This window comes from Schistocerca nitens, chromosome 7 (genome assembly GCF_023898315.1).
Source record: "Schistocerca nitens isolate TAMUIC-IGC-003100 chromosome 7, iqSchNite1.1, whole genome shotgun sequence".
NCBI lineage: Eukaryota > Metazoa > Arthropoda > Insecta > Orthoptera > Acrididae > Schistocerca > Schistocerca nitens.
The window spans coordinates 551,543,492-551,556,287 of record NC_064620.1 but is presented as its reverse complement, the minus strand read 5'-3'; the positions used below and the strand labels follow the sequence as shown (position 1 = coordinate 551,556,287).

At 43.5% G+C, this 12,796-nt stretch overlaps 1 non-coding gene across 1 annotated transcript; it reads left to right on the top strand.

The window, feature by feature from the left end:
- Trnat-ugu (transfer RNA threonine (anticodon UGU)) lies at positions 1-75 on the top strand. Its single transcript has one exon. It is a non-coding gene; the product is annotated as a tRNA-Thr (tRNA).
- The last annotated feature ends 12,721 nt before the right edge of the window (positions 76-12,796 follow it).

Below are 12,796 nucleotides of genomic sequence, written 5' to 3'. Positions count from 1 at the left end.
GCCCTCGGTGGCTCAGATGGACAGAGCGTCTGCCATGTAAGCAGGAGATCCTGGGTTCGAGTCCCGGTCGGGGCACACATTTTCAACATGTCCCCAGTGAAGCATATCAACGCCTATTTGCAGCTAGGGTGTCTATTTAATTATCATTTCATTTCTAGCAAAGCTGCATGGTCATCCACGGTATGTGTTCTTTCGGGAACAGATACTACCGTCATATATAACTGATAAAGTACTTTTAAAGCTACATCCACGTAAATTGGTATTTGACCTCTCGGTTACAAATAAAAAGCACGTGCTTCAGTGTTTTTGTAAATTCAACCCCTAAGGTTGTTAGGGAGAGGATGAATCGTTTTACGAAAATATTTTCACTGTCAAAGTATTTTTTAAGCTAAATCTTTGAAAATTAGTGTTTGGTTTCTCGGGTAGAAATGAAAAAATGTGTTTCACTGTTTTTGGAACTTCAACCCCTAAGGAGGTTCAAATGGTTCAAATGGCTGGCTCTAAGCACTATGGGACTTAACATCTGAGGTCATCAGTCCCCTAGACTTAGAACTACTTAAACCTAACTAACGTAAGGACATCAAACACATCCATGCCCGACCTAGGATTAGAACCGGAGATCGTAGCAGCAGCGCGGATCCGGACTCTAAGCGCCTAGAACCGCTCGGTCGCAGGGCCGGCCACATGGAGGTGAAACACGGCCGGACTGATTCACTGACTCATCATCGCCCAGCTCAAACTGCTAAGGATAGAAACTTGAAATGTAGAGACGGTATGGATTTTATATTCTACGCATCGATTATGAAGAAATTCTTTGATATTCCACTCTTAGGGGGCGAAATATGGGATGGAAGGCTTTCCGAAAATACGTCGCTATTAAGGCACTTATGAAGCTAGAACTACAAAAACTGGTATTTGGTTTCTCAGTCAGAAATAAATAAATACGTGTTTAGCGTTTTGGGAATTCAACTACTAAGGAGGTGAAATAGTGGGTGAAAGATTTTTTGAAAATTAATCATTATCAAAGAAACTGCAAAAACATTTTTAAAGCTAGTTCTATGAAAATTGGAATTTGACTTCTCAGTCATCAATAAAAAGAAAGATAGGTGTTTCGGTGTTTTTGGCTATCCAACCCACTAAGGATGTGAACTAGGGGATGAAAAGTTTTACGAAATTATTTAATTATGAAAGCACTTTCAAAGCTAAATCTTTGAAAATTTGTACTTGGCTCTCTGTTAGAAATTTTAAAAAAATGTATTTCAGTGCTTTTGAACCCTGAAGGGGGTGAAGTAAATGGTGAAAATTAAAAAAAATTGTTTATAAAAATTTAAAGCTAAATCTATGAAAAATGATGCTTCACTTCTGACGGTCTGATATAAAGAATTGTGTTAGGGGATGAAAGTTTCTGTGGAAATATCTTCACAAGAACGCAAAAGTCATGAAGAACAAAAATCGCTTTTTGGTCAGAAACACATTCGGGAAAGGCCATGCTTGTATGGCCTTAATTAGCGTGAAAAGTTTGGAAGGTGTTGCAATTTTTGAACAACATAAAAATTCGATTAAAGAAAAACAAAAATATCTGTACAGACCATAGGCCGGTATTACACTATCAAATTTCTTTGTCAAAGATTTGATCAAAGATGTGATCCAATATTCCGTCCAATATACACTCCTGGAAATGGAAAAAAGAACACATTGACACCGGTGTGTCAGACCCACCATACTTGCTCCGGACACTGCGAGAGGGCTGTACAAGCAATGATCACACGCACGGCACAGCGGACACACCAGGAACCGCGGTGTTGGCCGTCGAATGGCGCTAGCTGCGCAGCATTTGTGCACCGCCGCCGTCAGTGTCAGCCAGTTTGCCGTGGCATACGGAGCTCCATCGCAGTCTTTAACACTGGTAGCATGCCGCGACAGCGTGGACGTGAACCGTATGTGCAGTTGACGGACTTTGAGCGAGGGCGTATAGTGGGCATGCGGGAGGCCGGGTGGACGTACCGCCGAATTGCTCAACACGTGGGGCGTGAGGTCTCCACAGTACATCGATGTTGTCGCCAGTGGTCGGCGGAAGGTGCACGTGCCCGTCGACCTGGGACCGGACCGCAGCGACGCACGGATGCACGCCAAGACCGTAGGATCCTACGCAGTGCCGTAGGGGACCGCACCGCCACTTCCCAGCAAATTAGGGACACTGTTGCTCCTGGGGTATCGGCGAGGACCATTCGCAACCGTCTCCATGAAGCTGGGCTACGGTCCCGCACACCGTTAGGCCGTCTTCCGCTCACGCCCCAACATCGTGCAGCCCGCCTCCAGTGGTGTCGCGACAGGCGTGAATGGAGGGACGAATGGAGACGTGTCGTCTTCAGCGATGAGAGTCGCTTCTGCCTTGGTGCCAATGATGGTCGTATGCGTGTTAGGCGCCGTGCAGGTGAGCGCCACAATCAGGACTGCATACGACCGAGGCACACAGGGCCAACACCCGGCATCATGGTGTGGGGAGCGATCTCCTACACTGGCCGTACACCACTGGTGATCGTCGAGGGGACACTGAATAGTGCACGGTACATCCAAACCGTCATCGAACCCATCGTTCTACCATTCCTAGACCGGCAAGGGAACTTGCTGTTCCAACAGGACAATGCACGTCCGCATGTATCCCGTGCCACCCAACGTGCTCTAGAAGGTGTAAGTCAACTACCCTGGCCAGCAAGATCTCCGGATCTGTCCCCCATTGAGCATGTTTGGGACTGGATGAAGCGTCGTCTCACGCGGTCTGCACGTCCAGCACGAACGCTGGTCCAACTGAGGCGCCAGGTGGAAATGGCATGGCAAGCCGTTCCACAGGACTACATCCAGCATCTCTACGATCGTCTCCATGGGAGAATAGCAGCCTGCATTGCTGCGAAAGGTGGATATACACTGTACTAGTGCCGACATTGTGCATGCTCTGTTGCCTGTGTCTATGTGCCTGTGGTTCTGTCAGTGTGATCATGTGATGTATCTGACCCCAGGAATGTGTCAATAAAGTTTCCCCTTCCTGGGACAATGAATTCACGGTGTTCTTATTTCAATTTCCAGGAGTGTATTTGACAAAGATCTTTGACGTGGCGCTACAAGGGTTATTACACTGTCATCAAATTTTTCGTCAAAGTTCAAGATGGCTGACAACAACTTGTTATTAAACGCAACAGTTCTACGTACTCCAATTGCATTGTGTGCACATGCGGAAAAGAAGTGGGGGGAAAAAATGGAACCATACATACGAGGTTGACAGTCTTAAAAGTCCTGGGATTACAACTTGATAATAAATTCAGTTGGGAGGAGCACACCACAGAACTGCAGAAGGCCTTAACAAATCTGTATTTGCAATTCGAGTGTTAGCAGACATAGGCAACATAAAAATGAAAAAGCTTGCATACTTTCAGTCCATAATGTCATATGGGATAATATTTTGGGGTAAATCTTGAAGTCAAACAAAAGTTTTCAAGGTCGAAAAGCGTGTAATACGTATTATTTGTGGAGTAAATTCACGGACCTCCTGCAGAAACCTCTTCAGAGAACTGGGTATACTAACTACTGCCTCCCAGTATATTTACTTCTTAATGAAATTTGTCGTAAATAATATATCTCTTTTACCAACAAACAACTCAGTTCATACATACAATACCAGGAACAAAAATGATCTGCACAAGGACTTAAAAGCACTTACTTTAGTTCAAAAATGGGTCCACTACTCAGGAACACTCATCTTCAATAATTTGCCAGGAAACATAAAAAATTTAGTTTGAAATAAAGATCAGTTTAAAAGGAGCCTGAAAGACTTACTACTGGCCAACTCCTTCTACTCCATTGGCGAAATTTTTAATAGAAACAAATAATGTATTGTATTTATTCATACTATTAGTATTGTTATTTCAGCTTAAAAAAAATCGACATGTTCCACATCCACGAGGATCTCCTCAGCACAGATCTATGGAACAAAAAACTAATCTAATCTGGGTGAAGCTGTGGGTTTTACGACGACACGATAAAAGCATTCAACAAAACTTGTTACGTGAGCTTACAGTGGAAGACGTGAAGTCGTACATCAATTACTTAAGAATGGATGAGCATTCATTTCTGTATGTGCTCAACGAAGTGTATCCTCATATCACAAAGCACAATATTCACTTAAGAACTGCTACATCTTCAGAAGACAGGCTCACTATAACACTCCGATTCCTTGCTACAGGAGAGGGTTATGTTAGGTTAGGTTAGGTCAGGTTAGGTCTCCAATCTTCTTAATCTATTTTTGTATTCAGGGTGCCTCACGTTGTAAAGCGCCTCATCAGCTTCAGACATCTCTATTAATTTTGTAGTTGTCGGCACACACCAATTGTATTTACCGGCAATGGTTATAAAAACACTACAGACGACAGAACGCTGTAGCGATGCTAGCGCTCCATGTGGTAACATTGCAGTGAACAGAAGACAAGCGGTTTCTTTGATCAAATATACAGCGAGGCCCTACATTTGATCAAATATTGGACGACATTTGACAAAGTCCCTATTACACTATCAAATATCTTTGACAAAGATATTGGACAAAGATATTGGACAAAGATATTGGACAAAGAAATTTGATAGTGTAATACCGGCCATACAGTCCGCAAGAGCGAAGCAGCGAGCACTCAGCTAGTGACACGCCACAGAGACACGGGATAGGGGCTACTGTGATCAGCCTAATTCCCTTCATTATCCACCGGTTATAAATGTAACGGTCTTCCAGACACTTAAGCCATGTACCCACAATCAGTGGTACCCGTACGATAGTTTGTAGGAGGGAGGCGGGCTAGTACTGGGGGTATGGTGTGTTTTAAATATTTTGAGAGACGAATGGTGATTGTTAAACAGCCTGTTAAAATCTGAGTAATACCGTCTTTTTGAATCATTTTCCTGAAAGAAAAACACGCGACATACCTGTTTCCTTTCTCCGAGAGCTGAGGGGGGCGGGTGCAGGAAAGTGCCATGGTGCCTCCCCCCCCCCCCCCCCCCGGCCCTTGCCCCCGAGTATGGACAGTTCCACTTCATGCCCTGGTTGTCATAAAATCGCCGGCCAGTGTGGCCGAGCGGTTCTAGGCGCTACAGTCTGGAACCGCGTGACCGCTACGGTCGCAGGTTCGAATTCTGCCTCGGGCATGGATGTGTGTGATGTCCTTAGGTTAGTTAGGTTTAAGTAGTTCTAAGTTCTAGGGGACTGATGACCTCAGAAGTTAAGTCCCATAGTGCTCAGAGCCATCTGAACCATTTTTTCGACAGAGGATTGGAGGGTAATTAACTGAAAGGTTGCATCCGATAACCAAACTCTTGTGGTGTAAGTCGATGAGGAATCCCTGAAGGCAATGCGAGAGCAGGACTTAAAGCTATATCTACGGTTTTCGCCGTTTATTGTCAACTTGATTAAGGAGATTGGAAATGACAATGGCGGCAAGCTGACGGGCGGAAGCGTTGCGGATAAAGCTGTAACACAGTAAAGGCACAGTTGTCACCTTGAAGACGACAGGCGGTGGATGGGTCCTGACGCAGCAACCTTTTTTATAAGAAGGAGGCACATCAGGCCTTGGAGAAATTGGAAGTAATGTAGCAGCCCTTTTTCTGTTTTCGCTTTTTCGTCTAATAGGTGAAAGTTTGATTTTATTTTTTACACATTGACTGTCATTAAAGGGTTTTCCTTTTATTTAATATTGTCCCGGCTAAGTATCAGTTTGATTACTTTTAAAACCTAATGTTAAACGTGGGTCACTACAAGTATAGTCTTCCGAACTCTGAGAGAAAAAATCTTTAGTAGCTTTACTACCAATGTTTACAGACGACGATACTTTAACCTTTCGTTCAATTGTTTTAGTTACGAATCGCTAGTTTGTTCTTGGCATAGATCACGTAACCTTAACGTTTAATAATCTAAGTTAAATTAATGTTCAAGACTTGTATTATGTTTTGAAACGTCCCCTTAGAAAAATTATTGAATTACTGTGCTGATAAACCTCTTACATTATTTGATTCTCAAACAGCTGAGCAAAACTGAACGTACTCAGACATTACTCTCTTTACTTATTCTGATTAACACTAAACTGACACACAATATTTTTAGCGCAATGCAATCTGACTTTCAAAAATCCCTACACAAGAATGGCCCTGACTAACATTAACCTATACGTTTCACAAATCACTTACCTCACAAAAATCTTCGTTACTCGAACTACAACAATACAGCGAGCGCCACTACTGCCATCGAAATAAAAGATTCAAACCACTGAAGGCACTAACTACTGATAGGCATAGTTAGCAAATGAAAGATTTTGATACAGAACAAACAATGTATTTACCTTAATAGTGTTCAAAAGTGATAATATATATATCAGTCCATGATATCCAATATTACAAATTTACTCTTTCTGATGGACACACGTCCAGATCGTCCGCTCTCAAAATCCCGCCATCTCTCTCCCCACATCCACCACTGCTGTCGGCTCACCTCCAACTGCGCAACGCTACGCGCTGTTAAAAGCCAACTGCCCGACACTGCAATAGCAAATTCCAACAATGCCACCCAGCCACAGACTGTACACAGCACAGCCAGTGATTTTCATACAGAGCGCTACGTGACGGTGGCGTTACCAATATAAGAACCTAAACAGCCTGCTTACAGTTTCGAATTAACAACGTCAGTTTATTGACAAGGATTATTAATAAATAGGTTCACTCATACGATCTCATTCAAAGAAGTTCTTTAATTAGATGTCTAAGTAGGATTCCCGCTAGCTTCAGAGATGTTAGATAATATCCTGTCACTTTGGGTAAATAAGTTATTTCTATTTAATATCCGCAAACTGTCATTAACTATGATCACTAGACGCGTAAAGTTAAAGTTTCCCACTATCCCAATTCAAAGTCCGAATCCGGTTAATATTCTCAATTCAGTAAAGCGTTTAAATATTCACACGAATTGGCATTAAAGCCAAAGAGATTACTATTCACCTTCCCGTTTATCTAATCTGATAAATGTCCAAATTAAAGTCTTGAATTGACAATCCTCAAAAACAATCTCGTCACGATCTATTCTTGAGCCCCGTTTAATAAAGTCCCAATTGTTGTTCTCTAAAGCTGTACGTCTTAAATAACTTCCGAACTAGAAAAAACTAGAGGCTGGAGTATCGTAATTACAACGTATAGCTATTTATACTTTAATAAACACTATCTTTGGTCTAGAATGAATTTTTCACTCTACAGCGGAGTGTGCGCCTACATGAAACTTCCTGGCAGATTAAATCTGTGTGCCGGACCGAGACTCGAACTCGAGACCTTTGCCTTTCGCGGGCAAGTGCTCTACCAACTGAGCTACCCGAGCACGACTCACGGCCCGTCCTCACAGCTTTACTTCTGCCAGTACCTCGGCTCCTACCTTCCAAACTTTACAGAAGCTCTCCTGCGAACCTTGCAGAACTAGCACTCCTGAAAGAAAGGATATTGCGGAGACACGGCATAGCCACAGCGTGGGGGAAGTTTCTAGAATGAAATTTTCACTCTACTGCGGAGTGTGCGCTGATATGAAACTTCCTGGCAGATTAAAACTGTGTGCGGGACCGAGACTCGAACTCGGGACCTTTGCCTTTCGCGGGCAAGTGCTCTACCAACTGAGCTACCCAAGCACGACTCACGCCCCGTCCTCACAGCTTTACTTCTGCCAGTACCTCGTCTCCTACCTTCCAAACTTTACAGAAGCTCTCCTGCGAACCTTGGAGAACTAGCACTCCTGAAAGAAAGGATATTGCGGAGACACGGCTTAGCCACAGCCTGGGGGTTGTTTCCAGAATGAAATTTTCACTCTACAGCGGAGTGTGCGCTGATATGAAGCTTCATGGCAGATTAAAACTGTGTGCCGGACCGAGACTCGAGTTCGAGTCTCGGTCCGGCACACAGTTTTAATCTGCCAGGAAGTTTCACTATCTTTGGTGTCCCAGACCTTCGTTCTATGACTATAATATTGATTTTCTTACGCATTGGAATAACTAATATTTTAGCCGGTCGCGGTGGCCGTGCGGTTCTGGGCGCTGCAGTCCGGAGCCGCGGGACTGCTACGGTCGCAGGTTCGAATCCTGCCTCGGGCATGGATGTGTGTGATGTCCTTAGGTTAGTTAGGTTTAAGTAGTTCTAAGGGACTGATGACCTAAGATGTCGAGTCCCATAGTGCTCAGAGCCATTTGAACCAACTAATATTTTAATATTTTCTACTGTTTTTCCCCCTTCGCATGTTTCTAAAATTTATAGTTAAATTTTCCTTTCCTTTTCTTTTGCTTTCTATACTAGATATTTTCCTCTATTTGTTTTTTATTTATTTTTCGTAATTACTACTTGTGGAGGGACTTGAGTCATTTTGTGAATTGATATTTTAAGGACATGGGGGCTAATTTGGGAGCTATTTTTGTTTTTTCAACACTGAGAGGCGCTGTAGGTGTTACAGTAAGCTGGTTCACGCTACAACTCTAAAAGACCCCAGAACATGCATTTGCGTTAAGAATGGAATTTTATTCATCCCGATACCTAACTTCTGTCCACTGACTTAGTGATTATGAGAACCCAATAGCGAGAGGGAAGAAGCATGAGGGAATATGTATTGGCACTGGCCTCAGCCAGCTTGCCTTCTTCACAAGGACAGTGCTCCTCCTTTGCGGAGATGGGGGAGGTGTGAGGGGAGGCGAAGAGAGAAGACTGCCAGACGACTGCTTCCTGCTGAATGAACAACGGTTGGTTGTGATGCCAATGACCACTTACTGGTTGGGGACGCAGTGACACCAACAGCAGAGGTGAGTATCTACTGGAATAGCTATTGAAGAGCAATTTAGAGACCTTGAATAAGGGTAGGAAACCTAATTGCAGGAATAGAAGAAAGGAAGAAGTAATGTACATAACTTTTAGGATCATCATAAGGGATAGCTACATCAAACAATGGCATGTGGCGATAGAGCTGTCCTCATCTGACCATAGGTACATTAAGTTTGGGGTTGAAACGGTTGTCATGCAGCCCATGGCCTACAGAAATTTAAGGAAAACAGATCGGGACTAATACAAGAAACATTTAAACTCACGCTTGTCTGCAGTTAAATCGTCGATAAGAAATCGACTACATTTGGAGGATATGACAGATGAACTGGTGTCTGTCATCATGTTCTCGTACTCAGAAAATTGTTCAATCGCCAAGAAGCGCACAAGCAGAAATGTACAATGGTGTAACTTTAATCTGGAATTGTAAAGATAGAAGGTAAGAAGACTGTTGAATTTTGCAAGAAGGAAAAGACAATGGGCAAAATATCAGGAGGTATTAAGACTGCAATGAAGGAGGATCGTGGGTGTACAAGAAGAGTACATGAAACAATGGGTGTGTACTCCTCACATCCCTCAATGCATTCTGGCATATGACACAGCTCAAAATTCAATGCCTGTGAGATACTGTTTTACAGTAAGGCATCGGGAGAAGTGAGAATGTGCCAGAGAATGCGTTGACTTCAAGAAAATCCAGCGCGTAAGCGGCGGGAACGTTTCGACCGTTGAGTTCACTAGGGCAGATAGAATTTTTCCAGCTCTGCAACAAAAGCACCAGAGGGATTAAGCAGACTGCTTTGCATGCAGACTGTTCTAGAGTCATTCTAGGAGCGGGAGTTAGGGACATATTCGTAATGCTTGGAGGACAGTGAACGTTGTTTTCATTCCGATGCCAGGGAGAAGTGATCATACCTAAGCTACGGATATGAGACCAATCAAGCCGTCCTCCTTTCTTTTAAAGAGTTTAGAGAAACTAGTTAATGTGCAGGCTAGGAAAGGAGGTTAACTTAGGACCCTCTACACGAAAATTAACAGGCATTTAATCCAGACAAATCATGCGAAACAGCACTTTACTAACTTGTTGGAAAGGTGGAGGAAATTGTTCTCTGCATCTCTCTGGGTATTGCAGGGACTTTTAGCAATACGACCTTCGAATCCATGGACAGGGGTGCAGAAGCTCATAGCATTAAGACCACTATATGCGTGTGAATTTAGATCTTGCTGAGTAAACGAAAGGTAGCACCCACCGTAACAAATAGGAAAATGGTAATCAACACCAGAAGTGGACGCCCACAAGATGGGATTTTGTCCCCACTATTGTGGATCCTAGTGGTGAACGAACTCATTAATGAATTAAATGCTAGAGGTTACTTTTGCCAAACGTATGCAGGCGAATTGGTTGTAGTAATAACTGTCAGATTTTAAAGTACTGTTAAGAAAAATGGCACAATTCTCTCTGAAGATTACGCAGAATAGCTGTAGGAAACAGGATGTAGGTTGCGTTCCAAAACATTCATGAGGAAGCATATCCAGGACACGTACTGAAATCTGAAACTCTTTGACGAAACTGTACCTGTGGATGCTTTTTGCTGAGAGCACCGTGAGACTTATGAAGTAATGAACTGGAGGAACCAATACCAACTTGATACCGTCAGTTTGACCATGAGATGCACAAGGACAGCTCAACGAAACGACCGACACTTGCGATAGGTAGGTATCTGATTCATGGTCATACTCACTGTTCCAACACGCCTCAGATGTTGAAACCGTTTTTGTAGGGAATAAAAGCAGCTGGTCTTATCATCTCGCTCAATTATTCCACCCACAGAGCCACTGTTTCGCTAGACCAGTGAATATAAATACAGTAAGGGTATTTTAAAAACTGCGGAGTATAATCGTCTTTTCGACAAGAAACAGTGAGAACTTATCTCACGTAACACTGGAAAACTGTTCGGGAACAATTATTGATAACTGGTTATCCTGTCTCGTGTAAAAGCATCCTAAACAGTGATTAATCTAGGAACTTGCAGAAGAGGAAGAGAAACAGTACTGATTTCAAGCACATCGAACAGAATGTAAAGAGACAATTGGAATTTTAACAAGCTAATAAAAGACACAGTGCTGAAAATAGCGACTTGACCCATATGTACGACTTGTTGGCATGGAAGCTAAGCCACTACGGAAAGATTGTCGGTCTTTACTCCCGGAAAGTTTTCGATATCAAGATGACCCGGGAGCAACTGTTCACGATGAAACGTCACACTGCAATCTATTAAAAGTGTAACAACAAGAGTTTTCCACGTATGCAAGCTCACCACACGCTGTTTAGTGTACTATCAGATATCAGCGAATGCGTCTTTTTGTCCCATGGATATGGATGTTCAGTATCTTCAACAATTCATCGTATCTTGCCCAAGGAATATGACGTAAAAGAAGGAACATCGTTTCTGCAAAACCCCGAGCCGAGATGGCGCAGTGGTTGGCAGACTGGACTCGCATTCGATAGGACGACAGTTCAAGTCTGCATCCAACCATCCTGATTTAGGCTCTCCGTGCTTTATGTAAAGTGCTCCGGGTAAATGCCGGGATGGTTTCTTCAAAAGGGCACAGCCGAATTCCTTCCCCATCCTTAAAACAACCCGATCTTGTCCTCCGTCTCTAATGACTTCGTTGTGGGAGGATGTTAAACTCATTCTTTGTTTCTACAAAACCCTCTTGTTCATATGCCATTTCTGTAACTGAATCGTTAGTGTTGGGTTACAAAATCGCAGCTTTTAGTTTCGTGGCTTTCCGCCTTACAGATGTCGCAATTCTCACGACGTTAAGAGAATGTGTAGCACAGAATTGCTTTCGCCTTTCGTCATTAATGGATGAAGATAACCGACATCCTAGCGCCAGTGAGGTTTCTCTACAAGACGTCAACCTCAACTCCTCGGCCTACCTCTGCACAACTACAACAAAAATATACTTAACGTTGTTTTTGAGGAACACTAATGAATTCTTTACATAGACATATTCTTGGCGAAAGAATTCAGCAATTGTGTTGGTATTAAAAAGAATTGTACATCGCTATTTTTTCAGTCTCAGTTGCAAATTATTTTACAATATGGTTCTGATTTCCTGTTCATCTTCAGATCTTCACTTTTCTTTTGCGCGGGCCTTTTCCCGTAGTGACGCAGGGTCGGCATGGTTAATCGGATTTGGCAAGGTTAATTTAAGGGGTGGCCGGATGCCCTTCCTGCCGCCACCCCGTACCCCCCGGGAGGGAATTAGTGTATCCCAACTGTCTGCGTCTAGTGTAACCCATGGAATAGTGTGAATGTGTTCAGATGTCTGCGAGCAGTGTAACTGAGGCAGGACGTGGGGACCAGCCCGGTATTAACCTAGTGGGATGTGAAAAACCGCCTAAAAGCCACATCCAGGCTGGCCGGCACTCCAGCCTCCGTCGTTAATCCGCCGGGCGGATTCGGTCCAGGGCCGGCGCGCCTACCCTAATCCAGGAAGCAGCGCATTAGCGCTCGCGGCTAACCTGGCGGGTATCTTCAGATCTTCACTGTCGGAAAAAAAATCGCAATGCCAAGAAACAAATCATGCAGAGTAATGACATTTCGGGAATACATTTGTTTGGGTAATGTATTTAAGTGATTAACGTTGCAAAATCGCAGGCTAATGTAAGAGCGACATAAGCCACTGCAAATGTAAAACGCTGGTACATTAACAACCGGTGTATCTACCTAAATGAAGAATGCAAGAATGCAAACGTGCATGCATTACGTCGTACATGTGCCGCATGTCAGTTTGTGGGATGGAGCTCCAAGCCTGTTCCACTTGGTCGGCCAATACAGGGACGGTTAATGCTGGTTATGGATGACACTGGCATTGTCATCCGATGGTATCGTATATATGTTCGATTGAAGATAGATCTGGTGAT